Source organism: Pogona vitticeps, chromosome 1 (genome assembly GCF_051106095.1).
Source record: "Pogona vitticeps strain Pit_001003342236 chromosome 1, PviZW2.1, whole genome shotgun sequence".
In the NCBI taxonomy this organism is placed as follows: domain Eukaryota; kingdom Metazoa; phylum Chordata; class Lepidosauria; order Squamata; family Agamidae; genus Pogona; species Pogona vitticeps.
In genome coordinates this window covers 47,762,741-47,788,005 of record NC_135783.1, presented here as the reverse complement: position 1 = coordinate 47,788,005, position 25,265 = coordinate 47,762,741, and the positions used below count along the sequence as shown (strand labels likewise).

The 25,265-nt window shown below is 41.1% G+C and overlaps 1 long non-coding RNA gene across 1 annotated transcript; it reads right to left on the bottom strand.

Annotated features, from left to right (window-relative positions):
- Nucleotides 1-844: 844 nt before the first annotated feature.
- LOC140704789 (uncharacterized) lies at nt 845-8,867 on the bottom strand. Its single transcript, XR_012084218.2, has 2 exons — nt 3,899-8,867; nt 845-1,193 (listed from the first exon to the last, which is right to left on the bottom strand). It is a non-coding gene; the product is annotated as an uncharacterized LOC140704789 (long non-coding RNA).
- Between the last annotated feature and the right edge of the window lie 16,398 nt (nt 8,868-25,265).

Sequence of the window (25,265 nt, the reverse complement as noted above, 5' to 3'; positions counted from 1 at the left end):
CCCCAGAGAATGCAGCTTGGGGAAAATATATTGGCTTATGGTCCCACAGTTGTGGAGTTCCGCAGGGGTCGATCCCCTCCCCAATGCTGTTGAACATCTATATGAGGCCGTGTGTGTGTGTGTGTGTGTCATCCGGGGATGTGGAGCTGATGACACCCAGCTCTACATCTCCTTTTTTCCCCATCTGCTGTGGATGCCTTTCTGTCCCTTGGGCGCTGCCTGGAGGCCGTTCTGCAGTGGGTGCAGTCGAATGGACTAAGGTTGAACTCGGACAAGACGGAGATCCCAGCTGCGTACCTATCTAGACGCGGGGGTGCTCACCACACTGGTCCCTGCTCTCTCGTAGTCTCAAGAATAGACTACTGTAATGCTCTCTATAATGCTTCCTTTGAGACTGATGCAGAAGCTCCAGATGCTCCAGAACATGGCAGCCAGGCTATTAAGAGGGGTGAAAAAAATTCACCATATTTCCCCCACCTTGACCACCTTACACTGGCTACCTACCCACTTCTGCATTGATTTCAAGGTGCTAACTATTACATATAAAGCCCTTAACAAATTAGGCCCTCGATACCTGGCAGAGTGCCTTCTTCCGCCCTGTTCTACCCATATCACCCACTCCAGTCAGGCTGGGCAGCTGAGGGGCCTAATGCCAAGAGAGGCCCAGTGGGAAAAAACTAGAAATCGGGCCTTCTCGGCAGTGGCCCCTTGCCTATGGAACAACTTACCTGTAGAGATCCGCTTGGCTCCTCACTGAGGGCCTTCAAGACTAACGTGAAGACATGGCTATACAGGCAGGCCTTCCCTACAGCCATTGCTTAGCCTATCTCCCCTTTTCTCTCTCTCTCTCTCTCTCTTTCTTCCTTTTCTTCTTTCCCCATCTTGGACTCCTTAATTAATCAGAATTTTACTTTAGTTTATTTTTATGTTATATGTAAACCACTGAGAGTAGACACGTTCTAAATGGGTGGTATATAAATCTAATAAATAAATTAATAACATGAGAAATTATAACAACAACAAAATGCTATAATTCATGCACCCTCGGTAACTGCAGTAACACAAGTTGTTTGTAGATTTACAAAATTCAAGTGTCCTTTTTCATTAAAAATCCAAGATACTGTATCTCCTTCAACTAGGCTGGGTATCCATACCACAGAAGAATCAGCTCTACATGCAGAGTCTTCAAAACCCTAGAATAAAATATAGATGCAGTTGTACCAGCACAAATTCACTATGTGTATTCACCAGTCCAAAACAAATATATAGGAATTATTCCTAGACCAAGTTGGCAAGGACCTTAGCAGTCTAAGTGGCAACAGCAGCTGTAGTCTCTTCAACTCTCCTGCTCTTTCTGATTAAAATCTCTTAGTTACAGCCATGCTCTTACTTAGTCTGACCCCTTTGGACTCATAGTAGTTATGTATGCAGCAGTTTAAGCACTGGTGGCAACCAGTTCCAGGTATCAAACTAGCACAGAAGCTGTAACTACAATTTTCAAGCCATCTGCAAAATATGCCTTAGAGCAGTGGTCCCCAATCTTTTTGACACTGTGGACTGGTTTAGCGTGAATGTGGCGGGTGGTGTCTGTGTGTGCATGCAGAAGGTGTGTGTGCATCCATGTGTGCAGTGTGTGCGTGCGTGCGTCCATGCACTGGGTGGGGCGTGCTGAGGGTGTGGGAGATCTGTCTCCGCAGCTCGGTCCTCCCAAGGCCACCAACCAGTACCAGTCCACGGACCAGGAGTTGGGGACCCCTGCCTTAGAGTACAATGCATTACAGTGGCCTAACCAAGACTTGTCAAAACCCTTTGCTCTTCTTCTAACACTGTGTGCTGTAGTTCGATTCTTTCTGTATCGTTTGGTGGCTCTCTGGCCCTCTGGTTGGAAAAACTACCTTTATTATTACAGCTCCCAAAATTCCTCTGCTAATATAGCCATATTGCTTGGGGGATTCTGGGAATTGTAGTCCAAAAAAAATCAACCTTTTCGGGCCACATTTGGACTTTCATTCTTCATCTTCACCTTTGCTTCTGCCTCCAGGTTTATCCTCTGCGGTTGCCTTTCTGTCCACTCCTACAGCTCCCAGCTCATTTTGGACTCTAGCCTTCAACTCAGTCCCACATGCCACACCTCCACAGCAGCATTTTTTTTTTTTGCTGAATCCAGCTTCTTCCTTGTAAGCATTATATACAGCCCATAAAAATGCTATTGGAGTTTTCTGGATGAAAGGTGCTTTATGAATAAAAGGCACTAAGCCTTTTACAAAACCACGACTTGCGTATTTATTTTGGTTCTAAACCTTCATTCCTAGTTACTGGAGCGAATAATCTTGCTGTGCTTGTTACCCCATGAACAGCAACTCCAGTCACGCTGCTACCCACACATTCCCTTTCAGAAGCTTACCACCATTTATTTCAGGAGAATGGGGGAGCCCCTTCTCCTTCAACAAGGCAAATTGTATTTGTGTGTTGTCTTTGACCCACCGACCTTCAGTTTTATCCTTATAGTCCTGAAGGTAGGTCAGACTCAGAAATCATGCAGACAGCTTCATGGCTGAGAGAGGATTTGAACCTGGGGTTTTCTCATCTAAGCTGAAGCACTGTAATGACAGCATGAGCAGGCCCAGCCTTGGGAGATATTTCACAAGGAATCTGGAGAGACAAATCCTGACAGGAAAGGTTGGCCTAGCACAGGGGTGTCCAACCTTTCACCTTCCTTGGGCCACATTCGAAGATGAAAATTTGGTATGGACTGCACATAAATTTGGTTTGGGCTGCATGGGGGAGGGCAGCCCTAGCCATCCTCCGCAGCCCCGCTCCAAGCGCGCTTATCGGCAGCTGCAATCTCAGACAGCAGAGACTGCCAGCTTCAACTCCAGTGGCTTTATGGGGCCGGGAGGGGGTCCACCTATTGACGGGGATGGCGCAATGCAGTCACGTAGCCCCCCTCTCCCCTCCTCTCCTGCTCCTTCCTTCCTTCCCTCTCCCCCCCTCACTGTTGTGACATGCCCCAGCCGCATTTCGGCCGCAAGCACCGGCAGTGTAACTTGAAACTTTGGAATTTCTTTAAAAATAAAAAATTGCACTGGGCCACATAATGAGCCGACCTGGGCCGCATGTGGCCCTCGGGCCGCAGGTTGGACAAGCCTGGCCTAGCAGAAGAAGAAAAGGAATGTTTAGTCCAGTCATGCTCTGTGCCTCAGGATCGCTTGGATGACTCCTGCTTTAAACAGGTCAGAACAACCAATAAGCTATTCTGAACCTCCCTTAGGAAAACTGAGTGGCATGTAGTGTTATATTTATCCCTGTTATACAAACCTAGATCTATATGTATTTCCTCAGGTGATGGGGTTGTCTGCCATCTGGATGGATGCCTGTACCTTTAATAATTCCATGAGCAGCAGCAGAAAAGGCACTCACGATTTTCTCTTCAGGCTCAGTGATGAGGAAAATGTCACTGGCCTAAGTTCTTCCTTGTGCAGAATATTTTAAGATATAAAATCCCAGCCAGGATTAAAAATAATAATAATCTGCAAACTCTTTCTGAAAATTAAATAAACATACATTGTATCTGCTGTAACCACTAGGAACCCCTTCCAAGAGGTCTCTCTGTGTAACTATTAGCTGGCTCAATGGTGTTCACCAATGACACTGAGACAATTCAATGCAAGCGGTGTCCTATGTAGACAATATGTACCAGACCTATCCCAACTGTGAGGCAGAGTGAGATGGCCACCTCAGGTATCAGATCATTTGTGTTATGGAAAGGTAGCAAATTCTTAGTTGCCTGTTATTATTACATATTTGCCACCAGAAATGGATGCTTGTGGGTTTTCTGCTCGTGTCTCAAAATAACTTTTTTTAGGGGTGAATGGTGACGTGCCATTTGTTCTCTCACCTCGTACCCTTGTCATGTCCCTTTGCCGCACCAGCACTCGCTCAACTGGTCCTCTTGGCTATGATGGTGAAAGAGGCACCGATCAACAGTGAAAGCAACTGAAGAGGGTCTGGGTGGGATTTCTGGAAAATAATGTTTGCTTTGAAACGGTTCATCTTTTCCTTCACAGCTCATCAAGGGTGAGCCTTTTTCATACACATCTCGAAGGCTTGTGAGGAATGTCATTCCCATGCATTGGTGATTAGAATGACCCTCCACTGGTACAATTGATAAAAGGAAACTCAAACAAGCTGTCAGATCATAGCATAATATTCTGAGAAAGTCTAAATACTTCATTTAACTGTGAAGTTCTGATCTAGTTCCAAGATCAGTTTATTTTTGTAAACTCTCCATCTGAAAGCTTTCTCCTAAGACCACACTGAAATGAAAGACGCCTTTGGAAAAAAAAATAGTCATTTGCTCTTGTCTGGCTAGTTTGGGGCTCTGGGACAAGTCACACTTAGCTGACATGCACTTGACATGTTCTCACTAACATAATTGCAGAAAGACAGTTGAGTTGGTGATTTTCCCTGTTGTGTTGTTGTGATATTAGTTATCCTTGTTCTGTTGGTTTGCAGTCCAATGGGAAGAGCTTGTGCTCAAAGGAAAAATCAACTAAGTGTCTCTAAGTGATGCTTTCAAAATGAGTTTATGATGAGAGAAGCTCTTCTTGACTACAGCTCACTTCATCACATACACCCAGCACCAGCCACCCAAGGGTTCTTGGCTCTCCAGGCAAATTTTGGCACCTCTTACATGTAATATAAAAAGGGAGGGGAAAGAATGAGAAGTTAAGAACAAACTTTTACCTTTCCTTATTTGGTATTCTGAACGAACACGGTAATAATTAAAAATATTTATTTTTATTGATTTTCTTTAAAAGAGAGGAATCAAAATAAAACAGAAAGTCCCACTCTGCAGATGGCCACTGCCTGGCCAGAAGTCCTTCTGTCTTGCCTCTACCCTTCAGTCTATGACCTGGCCTTCCCCATTGACTGAAATGGTGGTTTCCTGGAGAACTGGAAACACACAAATAATGACAGGGACCCGGACAAGGACTGGATTGGAAAATCTGGAAGAGGACACAATCTATGTGCCCTTTTTTGGGCACAGAGCATGTTGGAAAGCCAAGATATATCTCTCATCCACATTAAAAATGGTGCATTTATGAAAGCTCAGTAGTTTATGTATCTGGTTCAATTCCCCATTGTGCCTTCTGGGAGAAGAGCCAGCCTGTGTGGCCATGGGCATGTTGCCCAGTCCGAGGGTCTTCCCCCAGAAAAAGGGAACGGTAAATCACTTCTGTATAATCTACCTAGAAAACCCTGGAAAGGGTCACTATAAGTCAGAACCAACTTGATGACACAAAATTGTTGTTGTTGTTCACAAACAAGAACTCTGTTCACTGAGGACACAGTATAATATTCCATCTGTGATCTCCAGGTTGCCTTCATACAAGTTAAAGATTGGCCCCATTGCAATGCATAGGGCTGACACCATACCTCCAAAAAATAAAAGCCCCATCACTCACACAGCTGAGCATTTCACAAGCTGAATGAATGAAAAGGAGTCCAGTCTACAATTCCAGTAGCAATAGAATGCATCTCACCATAGTAAAGGAGGCCATGATCAAGGTGACCTGTGTGCCCTCTGTATGTTGTCCAGAGGTGGCTGATGGGAAACTTTAGGACACCTATTTTGTCTTCCTGTGTTTCTTTATTTCAAACTCAACCCAGATTTGCCAGTACTTCAAACAGAAGACCCCATGAAACACAGGATAATCCTCTGGAGCCTTTCAAATAGAAGACTACAAAGTCACCTACATGATCACCTTAATAAACGCCAAAAATCTATTTGCTGTCGTAACATACTAGAAACATCAGGCTTTGTTCCCTTTGCAGCCAAGTAACTATGGAGGACTGAGAGTCAACAAAATGTTATTGTGTAGCAGTTGAACATATTGTAAGCAATGATGACCTAATTAGACAAACCTGTCAAAGCAGGTAAGCTACCTGGGACAGAGCAAATGTGCTTTATTTTTAGTCACCCTTGTTTTAAATCATCATACTTTCTCTTCCATTAACCACCAGCATGCCCGCAGGCAATTTTGAGCACATTACTGTACCGTGTTTCCCCGAAAATAAGACAGGGTCTTATATTAATTTTTGCTCGAGACAAAACATTAGGGCTTATTTTCAGGGGATTTTTTTTTCCTGTACAACAATCTACATTTATTGAAATACAGTCATGTCATCATCTTCTGGTTGCTGCACAATGGTGGAGGGCAGGGTTTCACTGAACCAGGGCTTATTTTTGGGGTAGGGCTTATATTACGAGCATCCTGAAAAATCATACTAGAGCTGCCACAGATTCTGCTTTGGGTAACTCTCCTCAGAAATGGTTACCACAGAGCCAGAGTCCCTATCTTAGCCCCCAATCTGAGTTTCAGAGCCCCCCTACTAGGCTTTCTCCCCATGAGACAAGTCCTAGGAGGTTACCCACTCGTCCACTCAGACTTCCCTGACTAAAGATCTGCTCTGGGCACCTTTCCAGTCCAAGGCTTTACTGGACCACACTCGTATCCCTCAAGCTGGACACCAATTATATATACCGGGCCACTCTGAAGCCTCTGCCAACTCAGGCCTCCAGGAGTGCTCACTACTCTTCCTCTTCAACTGCTGCCACCAATTATAATCAATATTTAAAAAGGACAAGTGTTTCTTCCAAAACAAAACTTGTTTATTGATATAATAAAATAAAATGAGTAAATCACAGGTAGATAATCAAGTTGTAAATCACTGTTTCTCATTCATTGAATCACACAGACTTTTCCTCACTGACTATTTTGGCTCACAGGCCTCCAAACATGCTCATCACTAACTCTCAATCTCTCATTCTATCAATCTCTCTTTCTCTCACACATCACACACCCCTATATATATTCCAGCTCCTCCCCCTTCTGCACCACCCTCCATCCCCTCAATGGCTAATGTTCCACTGCCCAGCTGTGACGGACAGGTGAGAGCAGGGCTGTATGTTACAAGCTTATTTTCAGGTTAGGTCTTATTTTTGGGGAAACAGGGTATGTGCAATATTGGGTTATACTGTAGCTCTCACTGATGGAAATAAAAAGCTTGGAATGTGTCACCAGTGTCATCACACACAAGCCTGCATTGTGTGGCAGAAATAATGAGATCAAAATATGATCATTAAGGCACTGATAATTAGTAGATCACTGCCTTGTCCTTTGCCCCCAGTGGTGAGGATCTGGTTGCCAGTAATGCAATGGAATGGCCTGGATTCAGGTTTTCTGCAGTCAGAGCTGGCCCAAATATATAGACAAGGCAGGCAGACCCCAGTGCACCAAGAAAACAGCCCTAGAATCATAGAATCAGGAAGTTAGAAGGAGCCTATAAGGCCATTGAGTCCAGCTCAGTGCAGGAATCCAAATCAAAACATTAAAGTGGCAACTGCTCATTGGTTTGGTTTACCCTTTACAGTATAACTGAGATAGAATTAATGGAAGTTTTTTTTTAAAAAAAAATGTATCAATGTGTTAAGTAATCTTTCTAGTTATGTATAACTGCCAAATAATGAGCAAAAATGATGATGTCCTCTCTTTTTTATGCTGAAATGAACAGGAACACATTGACAATATGGGTTGGAGCTCCATTTGGTCCTCTTCTCTTAAGTCTGGAGTAATGAGACAGGGTGCCTGCCAACCCTTCCCTCTGCCCCTGGTCTTCATGTTATGCGCAATTAAAGCATTTTATCACAAAAGCTAAATAAAGAGTATCAAGGTTGCATCCACAATAAACTGCAGATTATCTGCTGACATGCTTTCTTGGAAATGCCTCGATGCCTCTGTTATCAAGGGAAACTCAGAACTTTGGCTGGACATGAGTAAATACATCAGGGAGTGAAAAAGCAACTTTCTTAAAAAAGAGAGACAAACATTTGATATAGGATATGATATAGGTCTAGGCCTTGCAGTCTGGGGCCCAGTATGCATGACATTAGATATGAGAGAGGCAATTGTTTATACAATGACTTAACTAATACAGTGGAAGGTTGAAGAAAGATGTGCCTACTAGCATCAATGAGCGTCTATGTCTAGGAATGGTCCGCCTCAGACAACAACGATTCTTAGGCCTGTAAGTAAATGCTTTAGAAATTATTCCAAATATTTTGCTTTTTTTAAAAAACTGTTTAATAACCCAAAACATTGTTATATGCTATACTGTATTTGTTAGTTTATTTACTTTATGTTGCCAGCAATGAGTGGGCCGTCATCAAGCTTGTGGCATCTACTTTGCGTTGCATTAGAGCCCTGGGATCCACTAAGAAGAGCTAGGCACAAAAATATCAAATGGAAGAATTCTGAGCAAGGAAACGAATTAGAGTGTCAGAACTGAACTGAGCTCATAAGACTCCCTCAGATCTGCTGCAAATCACCCAGGGATCTGCCAGCTGATCTAAATTGACTGCTCCCCTGAACCTGAGAAAATTACTTGATACTTACCGCAACTTGATCGAGGAATCTCCCAGGCCCTCATGAAGGCTTAGAATCCCCATCAAGTGAGGAAAAGTGGGTAGTAGAGTGGTGCAGATTAGTGGTTTTGGACTGCAGCTCCCAGAATTCCATAGGCAGCAAGAGGAGTTCTGGGAGCAGTAGTCCAAAAACTCCGTGCTGCTCTGGTGTATCGGTATCACTGAGCATCAGTTGTTGTTAGGAGGCAACACAAAGGGCTATAGCCTGACTTGCTGCCTTTGGGTGTGCTCACTTGTGGAATGGTCTGGTGTAATCTGCTTTTCACTGATAACACAAAGGTCACTACCTCAATTTGCATCCAACCTGGAACTTCTTGGTCCAGCTCTAGGACTACTACTTTTGGAGACCAGTCTAGAGCAATTCCCCCATAGATTGAAGAATCACAACACAACCCTTTCCATCCAGTCAGACGCACATAAAGCGCCACTGCCAGAAGGAAAGACAGTATTATTATTGTCAATAATACATTTTTTAAATTTTAGATTTTTAACAGGGTTATTGATAATCTGTCATCACCATCACCATCACCACCACCACCACCACCACCACCACCACCACCATCATCATCATCATCATCATCATCATCATCATCATCATCATCATCATCATCATCATCATTATTATTATTATTATTATTATTATTAATTTCTGTATTTTATGTTATTGAGGGTGGTGAGTTTTAACCTTGTGTAAGCTGGCCATGTTAGTGCTTATATTAATAGGGTGGTATATAAATTGAATGAATGAATGAATGCACCAACTTTGCTATGTGCAGGGAGTGACAATGTGTTGAAAAGTGCTGTTTTCCATTTAAATTAGGTGTGTATGCTTTGTTTAAAAGTAGAAACATGTTTCTGGAAAGTTTTAGAAACTACAGTTCCACTAGAAAAAAGGCATTGCAGGAATAGTGTATTTGTCCAAACATACAGGGAGAACTGGTTTGGAAAAGCATTGCTTTCTTTACTGTTACCCTCATCAATATGTAAAGATGGAAACTGCGAGGATAGGGGAGGGGCTGTAAAAACAGATGGAGTTGTCACATGTGCCTCATAGGCTATGCATCACCCAGGGCTGGATTAGTACAGAAGTACATTTTCTGTAAAATATCTAATTCCAGTCAGTCAAGATGGATAAATAATAATAACAATAGTAATACAATTTTTTTTTAAAAAAAAATCAAGTGGTGATTTTTATCAAGTCAATTTTGTCTTTTCCTCTTACATTTTATTCCATATAAATCTTCTCCCAAAAGATGGGTTTACTTAGGCATTTTGTCAATGCACACATTCTCTTCACTGCTTAAAGAAGGTTTATACATATTTTCCTCACAGTATGGATAGAAGTCATTGACATTTTAAAATGTATGCTTTGTAATGTATGCATTTGTTCTGGAGCACCCCATTAATTAATTAATTAATTAATTAATTAATTAATTAATTAATTAATTAATTAATTAATTAATTAATTAATTAATTAATTAATTAATTAATTAATTAATTAATTAATAATTAGTACTATTATTATTTATTATAATTAATTAATTAATTAATTAATTAATTAATTAATTAATTAATTAATTAATTAATATCCCGCCTGTCTAGCCACTTAAGGCCACTCTAGGCGGCTTACAACAAGTGCAATTACAATAAAATTAAGACAATTTTAAATATGGGGAAAACTTAGATGAAAAGGGACAAAGACGAAGGGAGAGGAGAAAGAGGAAAGATCAGGGAATGGCTGAAGGGAAGGCCTGCCGAAACATCAGTGTTTTTAATTGATTTTTAATTGATAAATGTGCAAATGCTCAAGGTAAGGTGTGATTCTTCTCTTAATGTGTCTCAACAAGTGGTATTTTCTAAATTGTTGTCAAACCATTTTTTTTTAGTCACCTTGGGCTGACACTTAACAATTTCAGGCAGCTTGTCAGCAACTCAGCAAGCTCCACTGTCTTAGGTAAACGCTCTGCAAACTGCCCGCCACCATTTACATAATTGCCCACACAATTGTGTCCAAAATGATGCAACAGATCACTGTGCTATTCTGGTGCAGCACTGCTGTCAGGATAAGGAAAGCCCATGTGTGTAAAAACCATCCCAGAGGCCTTCAGTATCCTGATGTGGAGAATATACTGAAAATGGAGTCTGTCTACTCCTGACATTCTTTGAGGAAGCTGTTTTTCACCCTGAAATTTATTCTGAAATGTTTGTGTACTTCATTTTAGGGGCCACGTTGTCCTTGTTACCTCAAGAGGGCAACCGGGTTGGCCAACCTACTTACAGTTCTGCTGTTCAATCTGCATTTGCGTTCAGGGGCAGAGAGCTAACAACATGCTTGACAACACAACCTGCTGTCTCCTCACTGATCCACTGACCTCAATCGTACTTCCTCCTGTCTAAATCTGTATACGTATTTGTAGGTGGATAGACAGACAGACAGATAACAGGAATGGACACCTGTAACCATCCAGATGCTTTCAATCTATATTTCCATCAGCCAGCATAGCCAATGGTGAAAAGAATTGTGAGATTACAGCCCAAAACACATGGACAGCAATCTGCCTACCCCAGATGTAAACACACACACACACACACACACACACACACACACACACACACACACACACACACACACACACACACACACACACACACACACACACCATATCACATAAGTAATTGTGGCCCAGCTTTCCAACCAACTTCTACAGTATTTCTTTCTATGGGTTTAGCTTTGTATGGATGAATTAAAGCATGGATCTGGAAGGAACGTCCAACCACTTGGTGGCACAGAGTATTGAAAACAGTGAACGCGGGGGTGGGGAATTCCCAAACAAACCAGGGTTTCAATCCATGGGAAGGAAAAAAAGTAGGAGAGATAATCTGATACAGGATGGATTAAAACCAGGGTGGTTGTAGGGAGTTTCAGCCCCAGTTATTAGGTCTAGTGCCAGAGGCAACACCACTGTCTCCTTGTTTTATTACCATAGTAACAATTTCCACAGGGATATTACCACTGTGTGATGGTGTTTGCTCAGGCTTTCCTCCTTTAATTATTAACAAGAAGGGCCTCCCAGCCTTTTTGACAGTTAAGATCAGGCAGCAATTCTTCCTCTGTGTCCTCAGCATCCACATCTTCCTTTCACTGGCCATGCTATTTTGCAGAATGTGTTTAGTGTAGGTGGCATAGTGATAAAATGGTTCCACACCTATGTATAGGGTTATTATTTTAGAAAGAGGAATTGGAGGATTTCTGCTTGATAGCATGGTATGATCTTGCAAGGTTCCCTTTTCTCCCCCAAGCTTTTAACATTTAAGGGAAGCTAACAGATCAGGTCACTGGGGGATTTGCAGCAAGGTGCCAACAATATGCCATTGATAGTCAGCTCTGTTTTCCCATGTCATCTAAGTCAAGTGAAGCTGTACAAGTGCTGAACCAGTCCCTGTATCTGGTAAAAGGCTGGAGGAGAGCAGTAAACAGAAATCGATACCTGATGAGATAGAGGCCCTGTGCATAGGTGATTCTTTGGTTTGGGAACTGGACTTCTTGACTGAATTGAAGTGAGCTGGTGAAGCATCAAAAGCTATGCATTAGGTGAAGGCATAGAAAATAAGAGGGGGTTTTCAGATGGTTTTGACCAACTCCAGGAGGCAGTGGAAGACAGGAGGGCCTGGCGTACTCTGGTCCATGGGGTCACGGAGAGTCAGACATGACTTAACAACTAAACAACAACAACAACTCAGATGGTATTTTAACTTGATGACCTCTTGAACCAAGCCTTGTTCAAAATGTACCACATTTCCTGTCTCTTAGCATTGATCTCATAAGTGTTCACTGACTGCAGAGGCAGCTCAGCAGTTAGGAGGCATAGGCAGGTATTCAGAGATTCAGATTGCAAAGCAACTGCTTTAGTTATTTTACAGTCAAAACTGTACGTGAGCAGTATGGAACAGGCATAAACACTCCTTAAATATCTCACTTATCTTGAAAGCCCTATTAGGGTTGCTATAAGTCAGTTCCAACTTGATGGCCCATAACAACAAAACAAGAAACTTTATGATGACATTAAAAGAGAGGAGGAGAGGAGAGGAGAGGGAGATGTGGGAGGTTAAAGAACCTCATTTACGACCATGGCACATTACCTGATTTACTAATGTTCAGATCCTCTTGCTCCGAGCTGCCACTAGCCTGGTGCCCATGTCAGAGATGAGGATTTTGGAATGACAGCTCTCAAAATCCCACAGCTAGTAATACAAAAGCAAGAATTTCCCCTCCCTTGTCTTACACAGCATTTCCTTAAACAAAATAAAATATTTTATAAGGTCCTAGGTTAGGGTCATTAAAATTCCAGACATCAAACAACAGCTCTACAAAAGCCAACATGCTTGAGGTTCTAATGAACAAATGCTATACATTTGTATGCATTTCAAGTATAGGCATATAGAGAGAGCATAGGAAGCTGCCTTAGTCAGCTTCTTGTTCCCTCTGCTCCAATACTGTCTACTCTTATGCTTCAGGTTTTTCTTTGTCATGCCTTGAGATCCCTGATCTCCCGTCCAGGTACTAACCAGTCCTAGCTCTGTTTTGCTTCTGAACTCTGACAAGATAAGATACGTTCAGGAAAGTGGGGACATTTGTATTATCTCATTGCTTGGAAGACTGCAGTTCTCAGGAAACCCTGACAGAATAACTATTCTCTGTGCTGGCTGAAGGGTTCTTCAGAATTGTTGTCTAAAAAAATATAATTCTCCATATGTATTCAGATCAGCTTATGCAAATGTGATCGTTTGTTAGCTTTCACCAAACCTTGGACTTTTCAAATGTTGAGTTCATTGTTGGAGTTATTTCAGCCTCATAGGCTGCCTTTTGAGATTTGGCTCGAAGGGACTTTTCTGGGTTGGGGTGATCGTCAATCAATCCAGCAGTAACCAGTTGATCCTTCCCTGCCTCTGATTTTGAAGAGAGCCATGCCTCTCTACTTAAGTGTCTTTTCCCTCTCTTTTTATTCTGCTGGCAGTTAGTGTGCAATTAGTTATGCAGTTATGCAATTAGTGTGCAGTTAGAATGCAGTTGGCAGGAGCCTGCCGGAAGCAGGCTGTGAACCTGTTAAGGCCTGTTACTGAAAGTCTGTATGCAGTTCATTTTTTGTACATTATGATGTTTTGATCTATTCAACTGTGAGTAAATGGAACCTTTTTATTCTTTCTCTTACCAATGTCTCAGAGTGACTTATTGAGTCTGCACATGCCAGGTGATGAGACAATAAGAGGTGGTCTGTTTTGGAAAAATTTGAAACTAATTCTGTTAAGTCCCAACACTCCTGCTGTGCAGTTAGAAGTTTTTAAGCCAAAATTCAAAACTTTGCAACATTCATAAAGAATCAGGATATCTGAACAGCATATGCAATTTGTATTAAACCATATAATGGAACACTTTTTCTCCTTAGCAAAAGGAGAAGTCTTTTGAACACACTGTGGTGTTATTTTTTTTTAATTATGCCAGTTGTCGAGAAATGTTTTTCTTTACTGTTATAATTAAATATCGTCTATCATATAGGAAACTTGGCATGAGAGGGACAGAAAGCCATGTATCTCCTGGTGGGGAAAACTTGCCAGAGATAGATCTCAGCTGACTTTGGAACTGCAAGCCAATCTAGGATAATATGGTACATCAGAGTTCATGATTTAAAAGTGAGATAAAGTGAGAGCTAATATTGACATGGATGGAGGGTGCCAATGACTGAGGCAGAACCTGGCAAGCGATGGGTACGCATTTCATTTTGTAAGGCTTGAACCAACACACACACACCCTCCAAATTTCTTCATATTTGAAATGGAAAATGCTTAGGATTTTTTAAAAATTGAATGGGAGAAAAATATAAACTGACAGATTTGTCCATCCCGACCCAGGGCTTTGACTTTCTGCATTTAGTTATGGTATTGTTGAATCTAGATTGTTAACATCCCGCCCCCCATCTTCGAGGAACTTCTTAGCTTTCATACCTGTGTGGCAGGCAGGTAAAACATGTTATTATCCATAGCAGGAGTATACAGTATGTAGTTATAAAATATGGCTAGCACAGGTAGGGGAGAATTCAGTTTCAGGAGTTATCTTTTTAAGAGAAGATTTTATCATACTTCAGGAACATCCTTGTGTTTGGTCAGAAACAGCTTGAATATCTGAATGAGGAAGGAAACAAGACTAACACTGAGCATCATAGTGCAGTGCTTAAACTGCAGTACTGCAGTCAAGCCTCTACTCAACAATCTGAGTTTTATCCTGAAAGGCTCAGGTAGTCAGCTTGAGGTTGACTCATCCATCCTTCTGAAGTTGGTAAATTGAATGTCCAGCTTGCTGGGAGAGGGAGGGAATATGTAGCAGACATAATTACATTGTAAACCACCCCGAGAGTGATTTAAGTGCTATGGTGTTTTCCTAACAGATATTCCCATTCTTCAGCATGGTGTGACTAGACACACAGACCAGGCAACCAGTGCTCTTACACTGTCTCTTGGATAACAAACTTCTGGTGCTAATGTAAAATATGTCCCAGAATAAGGGATGTCACGGAGTGTCCTTTTTCAAGTTTAGGTCATCTCCACTTCATCACAGGAAAGCCAAACAACTTGAGAAAATCCCAGGCTCAGGGACATCCTTACAGTGAAGTACAGGGTGGTTTAAATGTTTCTGCAAAGCAAAGGTTAACTTGATCTTTCTGCGTGCTCCGTGACTGCTCGGCAATAACAGATAATTTGTTTACGTGAGAAGCCATGCATTTATCAACAGAGGATGACGCACACATCGTGAGAGGCTTCTGAAATAAATATTCCAGAAGTATGAAAAAAATAATAATCTTCAAAGGCTTAAAGGGTACCATCTTCAGCAGAGCTTGGCATGTGCTTCCAATTGATGCTCATGCCGGGATGTGTTTGTAGCCATCAACATGGAAGAAATGAGTATCCAAGGTTACGTGTGTGCTTGAATGCTGCTGACATCACCAGTGCCCAAGGTAACCCATCTAGCAAGGTCTGACAAAGGTTACCTGGGTGTTCAGAGTCAGATGAAGCTGACTTAGTTTCACAGCAAAAACATGTAGTCCCTTTAGAAAAACTAAATGTCTGGGCAGCATAAAGGGTGCCAATCTCACACAACCTTGCATAGTTTCTGTAAATGGTTTCTTCTTGCACTTCATGTATTTATTTATTGTTTTGAATCCCATTCAGTCACATTCAGTACAGTATGAGAATACATCATTAGGAGCATCATATTATTTTGGACTCAAAGTGCATGTGCCATCAAATGTACGAAGAATTTGGCAACTACTTATAAAAACGGAAAAGTGCATGTGCCATCAAATGTACGAAGAATTTGGCAACTACTTATAAAAACGGAAAAGTGCATGTGCCATCAAATGTATGAAGAATTTGGCAACTACTTATAAAAATGGAAAACAGCTAATTACTTAACCATGGGCAGTAGCCAAATTCAAGAGGTAGCAATTTCCCCACCATGGAGAGGACTGTCCTGTAATTGTCTGCTATGTATCTGTTAGAGATAAGGACGCTACCAGGGGGGTGGGGTGGGGGAAGAGATGGCAACTCTAATTTAGCATCACAGACACAATTAAACAGATGGTTTTTTTTTTCAAATTCTGACTTTAAGAGTCTTCTGCCTGGATATGCAATTCAGTGTTACTTTCCATCATATTCAAACATTTTAAATTCCAAATTTTTTCCATTATGTTTATGCGGAAACCTGAGAACATTGGCCAAAAAATAGCCAAACAATTTTCTCGCCCATCCCTAGGATGTACATAAATGAACTGAGTAACCCATGTCTTGTGAAATCATAACAATTACAGATAAGGAATTCAACATATGATGACCCTTTGTTTCCATGGTCTTCAAAATACAGCCATACATTTTTTTCCATTGTGACTGAGAAATTTCTGGCCTTTGAAATATTTTCAAGGTCAGGTGTTCTGTGCACGTACATTAAAGGGCAGAGAAGTTCCCAGAATGTTTCAGAACCTGTTTATCTATATGTTGAGACCTTCTGAAAATCTGGCTGAAGGCAACACATAACTGCTGTTTACGCAGCTTGTTGAAACCTCACCAAAATGTTCTATGGTATTAGCTGGAAACAAAGCACATTTAATGGGAATAAGACCTACTGGGCACAATGGGCTAAGTGCAGGTTTCATTCCTACTACGCTAGACCCACTGAATTGGTAAGACTTTCCTAACTGCTGACTTACCAAAAGACCCCTTGGTTTAATAGGTCTAATTTTGTTGGGACTAACAACTGGATGTAAGGTGGTGATATTCAGTTTAGAAGTTTCAAAAAATTATTTTTTGGAGCATAACTCGTAGAAAGCCCTACCCATCAGAAAGGAGTTCTGAGGGCTGTATTCTGAAACAGGCTCTGAACATGGCACAGGTAAAGTCATAATTAGGACCCTTAATTGCAGCCCTTCTTGGAGTAGCAGGCAAGCGTGTCAGATTTGTTTCCCCACCTTTCTCTTTTTTCCATCTCCAACAGATTCAAGGCCTGTTCTTTTTGAGGGGATTTTTTTAAACTGGAGGTTGTAGGACAGGGGCTGATACTGCAATTGGTGAAAGCATATTTGTGCGTTTTAGACTTTAGAACGGTAAATATACAAATAGTTTTAAAGAGAATTAAACAAGTATTTTATTAAAACTGGTAAATCAAATCAATACTGAAAACACATTTAAAAGCAACTTTCTCCTTAGCGCTTGCTTTCTTCAACACCATGTCTGTGCTACTCTTTTGTTCCTCCAGTTCCTCCTTCTAGAGCCATGTCTGTCTTCTGCTACTTCCTCTAGCAAACCATCTCTTCACTAGTTATTTATAATTCAGTTAGTTCTGATAATTAATGCTGTGATTTTTGCAGGAAAAAAGTCCTCTTATAATCATGGTGCATTGGTTAAACTGCAGTATTGTGGTGAAGTCTTTGCTCTCAATCTGAGTTTGATTCCAGGCTCAGGTGGCCGACTCAAGGTTGACTCAATCTTCCATCTTTTGATGTCAGTAAACTGAGCACCAGGTTGCTGGCGACGGGCAATGTGTAGCCTGCATAACTAACTTGTATGCTGCCCAGAGAGAGCTTTAAGCACTATAGGGCTGCAGCACACACTTTTATAATAGTTTCCTACTTGTTCTACCATTTTCCTGAAGTTACCTTCAGGTTCCTGTCCCTCCACCCCGATAGCTAGCCTTTCTTTAGTCAACTTACTTCTGGCCTCGATGCTCATAATGGCACTTCCCATTTAGGCCCTCTTTGTCAATTTGTAATCTGAAGGACTTGTTCCTCAGGATCTAGTGAGTTCATAATTTCAGCCAAATTGGTACCTTTTTGCTCTTAGAGAATGTGCCCTGACAACAATCAAACGTTTTTCCCTGAGCAGCTGGAGTGTTCACAAATGTTCCATAACATAATACAGACCTTGCCACAAGCATAATACAGACCTTGCCACAGGCATTATTACCAAAAGCGTAATACATACTCCTTTCCTGAAATATCATGTTGGATTATGTGCAGAAGGAGCAAAAATAAAAAATAAAAAAGGAACAATATTACCAAAAAATTTAAAAAATTGTCTCAGTCACAAAAAATAACAAACTTTGTCAACTGAGGATCAGAACTTGTTTCTCCAGCTCTGTTGAAGATTACTGGATCCCTAAAGTGGTTGTCTTCTGATTCTGGATTTACGTATTCTCCTATGATTGACGTCATGCACCTCTCCTTCCCATTTCAGACTACACAACCACAAGAGGCGCATTTGTGGATGACTCCGCGACAACAAATACAGTATTCCATGTGGCGTAAAAGGAAGCACTTGAAACAAAGACCTCTATTGAGCGTTGAAGCAGGTGGTGATGGTGTCAGAACTCCTATCAACCAAGGAACACTGGAGAGGCAAAAGTCTGAATAAGACACTCTAAGTAAACTCAATGAAATGCATGCCATTGAGGGAAAGCTGTAAAGATGGAGATGAATCCAGGAGGGGTGTTCTCTTTCAATCAAGAGAGAAAAATAACAATCTTTCCTTATAAAAACATAGGGGAACAAAACAAGAAGGGCTGTGGAAAGAATAAGAAGCTTCTGAATACTAAACCTGTTCTGCACATTTATTTGAAATTTTTGTCTCAAAAAATCAATGGCTAGATTAAAACCAGTTCTGAAGCATTAAGCCTGTGAGATGAGTCAGGATGAGAGGGGAAATGCCACACTGCGAGTTTCATGGCAGAGTGGGAACTGCCTTGAATCTCCCATGTTCTAGCCCAGTATGCTAACCGTTATTCCAGATCTCTTCTAATCTTGGGTAGTCTTGCTTCTGCCCACTGCATTCAAGTATACATTTGTATCTTATTAATACAGACAACGTAGAGACTAGGAGGGTACCCAGTGTGGTATGATAGACAGATTGACAGACTAGAACTTGGAAGGCCTGGGTTCGAGTCCCCACCCAGCCATGGAAGCTCACTGGGAGTGTGGAATTGGTAAAACCACTCATATTTCACTTGCATCGAAAGCCTTGTTAAGTTCACTGGAAGTCGATTATGATAACAGTACATAACAACAACAGAGTTTGGGAGTGTGAGGCTGTTGATGCTTCTGCCAAGAATTCCCAATTTGAGCTTCTGGCAAACATAAATATAATTTAGGGATAAATTGACCAATTTGTTTCCAAGTTGCAATCCATGCCAGTTCCCCATGCATTCATTTATCAGTCTGTTCTGTCCTCTTTCTACTATAAACTATGATTTTTTTTAAAACCCACTCACAACAATTTGCACGGTCAATGTATTGTATTCTCTAATATCTGTTTGTATTCATGTTTGGTTTGCGTTTTTCAACTGAGAACACAGAATTCTGCAAAACCCCAAGAGGAAGCGAACAAGTCAGTTCATATTGGTTCATATTGATTCATCTTATCCTCCTGGTGTTCCGCAGACATTTTCATTCAGGCAGGTCTTAGCACTAGATGCTGGGTTGTTTTAAAGAGGAGCTATTAATTTGTGACGGATGCTGCTTTTTAATTTTTTATTAACATTCATTTTATTATTATATACTTTATGTCCCTTTTTGGGCAAGAATGATGAGCTTTAAGTCTCATAAATAAAGAATAAATAAAATAATATTGGGACTTTCAAACCAACAAATTCTTCACAGAGGTTGAAAAAGTCATTTTTTTAAAACTACAGGTCCCATAAAGCTAGAGTGGATTCTTGGAATTGTAGTCTAGAAAGTAGCCTTGAGTTAAGGAAGAGGCAACTCAGAAAGACATTCGCCCCAATTCATTTTAACTCCACCAACCCCAATCATCTACTTTTTGGAACCAAATGAGGCAATAGCCCATTTGGAGCAGATGCAAGATCCTAGATCGGACTATATGTATGCAAATAAACTAAATTGACTGAGCAGAATGAGGCAAAAGAAATCATTTTCTCTCTGCTATTGCCATCATCAGTTGACATGATTTCCCACTCCTTCAATCCATGGCCCTGTCTTTATTTTACAGGCCACAACATATCTCCAAATTATCTTTTACAGATTCCTAAATAGAAAGGCTGCCTCAGGGACAAAAACTTGGCCCTGAACGGAAAGGGATGCTTTGGGACATTCTGTACTATGTGACTCTGAATGGTAGGGAACTGCTTAAATCTTTCCTATATTGTCTTGTGAAATGCGGGGGCAGGAGGGAGAAGATGACAGCTGGAACAGGGGCCGGCCACAGACCAGAACTTGCCAAGATTACTTTTTGGACTACAGCTCCCAGAATTCCTAGGTAATGCACAGTTCAAATAAAGTAATCCAGGAGATCCTGGGAGTTGTAATTAAAAAAACAAAACAAACAAACAAACAAAAACATGTTTTCCAAACTCTGCTGGTGACTGTTGATTAAGAAACCCTTCCAGATGCAATCTTGACCCTCCAACCCACTTTGTAATCAAGGTGAATCAGTGCCATTTGAAAAAACACCTAACAACTCTACCTATATTTTGTACTCTACTCAGTCTCTGGTTTCCTAACCTCACCCACTGCCCTTGCCCCTTTCAAATGCACAACTTTAGTAAAATTGTATATGTGTGTTTTGCTAGTTTTTCTCCTATGCGGTGAAGGGCATGTTTTCCATGTATTACTAATTTTTAAGTAGCTATTTGATCAATTTACTGTGTATTTATTCTGTTAAAAGTGTATATTTTTGTGACATGGTTGGTACTGTTTTCTTTCCTTTTGTGCAGATTATAGTGTAGGCAGCGAGGTGCACTTTGTAACTTATGCCGATATGCTGCATGGGTTGCTGCATAGGGCTGCTGCTGATGTTTCTTTCTCTTGTACTGTTACCTGCTTTTGGAATAAATTGATTCTTTGTTGCATTCCCTCTTCTTTTTTGAAAAGTTTTTTAGGGTTCTGCAGGGCCATTGGAGTGCCAGAAAACACAAGTGGAGAAGCACAAATTGGAATCCTAAAAGAGGTTTTTGCTTTCATGCAAAATGAAAGGGCCAGTATATTAAAAACATGAAAATGAAGGAGATGCTACCTGAAAGAGCCCCAAATTAAAGAAATGCAAAAATGTTCACCATCCACTTCGCTAAAAATTGCCCTTTATGCTAATGTTCACTTAAAGATCTTCATTAATATGTATACATAGGGACGGGAACTGTTCTGTGTTTTTCTGTTCTAATGCTAACAGTTCTTTCACAGCATCCAAAATCTATTGTGTGAGGTGGCCACCTCACTTTGCTAGCCCCAGGTTCACAACTTCATGAATAGTACAAGGAGCTGTGACACTGTGATCAATGGAGATAGGAATGGAGAGCAAAGGAGTCTTTGCTCCCAAAATATGTGCTATTCTATCTCAATTCTGGTTTTTCACAAATTATTTGCCAGCGAAAATATTGGCTATATGGACACAAGGAAAAGAGGGCTCCAGAGTATGATAACCAGGACTTGTTAACCAGAAGTACTATCCATAACCCATGCCTGACCCACAAGTGAAACTCTCTGTAGGTTTTGGCATGAGCCCACAGTTACTTTCAAAAAGCGGAACACAGCTTGCAATAAATGTGCGCATTAATGTTAGAGTTGAAGGACAGGGCTGTGAATAATACATAATCTGCTTTGGCATGATCTGGTGTGCTGTATAAATATGGAGATCTATACTAAAAATAACACAGTAAAAAGTGCTAAATAGTATAGCCATTTCCTCAAACGCTTCTGCAAACAAAATGATGTTAAGTAATTTTGGATACAGAAATGGAGAGAGAAAAGAATAGTTCAGGACTGAAACAGATGTTCTCATTCACAACAGCACAAATGTTTGCATTATTCAGCCTCTTTGAAGACAGAGTAATCAATATGAAGAGACCAGGTGGCCACGCCACGAAGGAATGACTGTTTGTCTGTTTCTTAATTGCATAGTGGCTGAAATCCTCTTTGCGTGAGGTACACCACATAAGGCTGATTATTAACTAAGATGATTTTCTGTCCTGAGGCACCCATGAGTCCTTCCTAATCCCTTGCATCTTTGGGAGCCCATGGGGATACTGGGATGGAGGAGGAAGTCTTGAATTACTGAAACGACTGACCATTTTTCTGTCAACGGTGATTTTTGTAATTCAAGACTTCCTTCTTGCATTCCACAGCTTTCATGAGTTCCCAATAATGAAAGGGTTTACATGGGACTTGCGGGTGCCTCACAACAGAAATAGGAAATGTTCAGTTTCCCAAAAATCATCCGAGTTGACGATGCCATCAGCCTTACTCAGCATAACTTACACAAACAGGATTTTAGCTGTTGACTTTTTAGAACATGGCTGATTAGGGAAAGTTTCATTTCCGAAATCAGCCCAATTCAATCTGTAGCACAGCCGTCCCTAGTCGTGAACATGTCCTTCACCAGAATGTACAAACATTGCTTTTTTGGATAAAGTTCCCAAAACACCCAGCTAGGATGGCCAGTGGGATTTGGGGAGTTATCCTTGAGAAAAGAAATTCTTCTGTATTCTACAGTTTCAAAATTTCAGTCAATGCCTCTTCCTTCTTCTCCTCACTTATATCTGATTTCCACTGGGTCTCTTGCATGAGTTTTTCTCCCTCCCTCTATGACAATCATTTCAGACTCAGCTATGAACCATTAATAGAATCTGATGAGAACAGAAAAGGCTGTGCAAAATAAATTTAAGCAAATACCCCATGTTTGCTTACATGATCCTGTGCTGCAAAATACATCCTTTTGTTATATATTTACCAATATAGCTATGCAACAGATAAGGTACATAGATTTTTTTCTTACTGATCTGCCTTACATTGCATAACACATGTTAAGTTGCCTTTAAGTTGACTCAGCAGGATTATTTCTAGAAAAAGGAGGCAATTCTTCTTCAAGATACAGTAATTCAGCCTCCAAATTGTCCATAATATAAACATACCAGCAAGGAGCTGAATAATGCCAAATATAATAGAGATGTTGCTACATCTGCACCTGAAAACATAAATCCTCATGGCCTGCGTGTAACCGATATAGTTCAGCTATACAAGAAGGCAAGTAAGCAAAGTGTTCTGGTTGAGGAAAATCACTCTAGCATCATTTTTCTGACCATGCTTGCTGTGCAAAATTTGGTTCTTCAGTGGTTATTTGGAAAACTATGCTTACTCTCTTCTCTGGCCATCTTCAAAAGGAGGTGATTTACCCATAGATATTTACTATTTGAGGACTGTAACACTGGAATGATGTGCATTAAATGGCCCATACAGACAGACCTTTTCTCCTATGTCATATTTCTTAGTTACATCTCATTTGGATTGCTGTGATGCCTTTGAAATTGTTCAGAAATGTCAGTGAATCCAGGGTGCTGCAGGATGCTAGACTCCTGACTGGAGCTGGTTACAACAGATTCATAGCCTACTGGTCCATTTGCAGGCACAATTTAAAATAGAGAGTTTGACCTACAAAGTCCTACATTATTTGGGTTCAAGTTATTTGAAGATCTTCAGGCAAGAAGAGTCATGAGCCACCAATTGCTTGTGTTCCATTCCTTTTTCAGTTTCCCTTATTTAATGGTAGCTGGCTTGTGTATAAACTGAGTTGGACTGTAAGCATCCTGTGGGGCCCATGTGGTGCTCTCATTTTGGAATAAATAAAGTCATGCACATTACCCAAATGTGAAAGCATTCCTTTTGTGTGAACTACAATCCCCAGACTGCCCCAGCCACCATGGACATCGACTATTATATTGGATGTTCAGAGATTTGCTGTTCAAAAACTGAAATTTTCCAAGTTCTGCACATTACCATATAAAAAGCATCATTCCCCCATTCCCAGTAAGACCCTTAAGTCCAAAGTCTAAAATTACCTGACAGTGACATTTTAGAAAACAATAATTTTTGACCAAAATGACAATCTATGTTTCTTGCTTTGGGTCAAGTTTGGATAATAGTCTCTACCCTCAACCCAATCGGCATGCACCATAAAGACAAAAGTGCAGTCCCAGAACCAGGGTGGATCCAGAGAGAAACCCCTACAAGTAGGTAAATGTAGAGGAAAAGCAGCTTGGGCTGCAGCTAACCTATTTTAAATGTCAAAGAGATAGGCAACACATTTGATTCTTCTCATAGTGCCCACACCTGAAAGTAAAAATGATCTTCAGGAAATAGGTTCAGCATCTCCAACTGCTTCTAATGAATAGCTGCTTTTCTTCAAAGTAAGCAACAGTTCAGACTGTGTTAGACACATCTGTCTGTAAGCCCTTGACAATTAGACTACCTAACATATGGACATTTCCAGCCTCTTCGTCTATTTGGATGTGCTTATATGGTTGTTAGGGGACGTGGTGGCGCTGCAGGCTAAACCGCAAAAGCCTGTGCTGCAGGGTCAGAAGACCAAGCAGTCGTAAGATTGAATCCACGCGACGGAGTGAGCACCCGTCGCTTGTCCCAACTCCCGCCAACCTAGCGGTTCGAAAGCATGCAAATGCAAGTACAGTAGATAAATAGGGACCACCTCGGTGGGAAGGTAACAGCGTTCCGTGTCTAAGTCACACTGACCATGTGACCAAGGAAGATTGTCTTCAGACAAACGCTGGCTCTATGGCTTGCAAACTGGGATGAGCACCGCCCCCTAGAGTTGAACACGACTGGACAAAAAAATTGTCAAGGGGAACCTTTACCTTTACCTTTATATGGTTGTTAATTGCTTGTTAAAGCACATATATTTAATTTTGTCACTGAAATGTGTGTAGACCATTTCCACTAGGAAAGGCTTGATGTAGTAAGAGTAATTGGATATTGTAAAACATCTACAAAGAAATCTCAACTGTACAGAGTAAGCTGTTGAGCTTTTATAAGAGACCACTTCCCAGTTGATTCTATCACATCAGGATCAAACTGTGGCTTAATGTCCTGTTTGTGAATTAACTGTGGTTTCAGCCAACCACATTTTTTCATATTTCAGTGAAGCAGGAAACTGTGGTTTGTTCCACACTCCACAGGGAACCTTTAAACTCTATGGAAAGGGACAGACACAGGAAAAATGATAGGAATAGCCATGTCGGCAGGGATGGTCTATCCCTGCAAAGTGGGGAAGGGAGGGGAGACAATGAACAGAAAGCATGGTGATATTCACCCCTACAATGCTAAAGCATGTCTTAACATTTTGTCTTAACCGGGCCAGAGACAGAAAATAATGAAAATGAATGCCATGCTACCCACCCACAACCGAAAGTCTCATGCCTATTATTTTCTCTTCCATT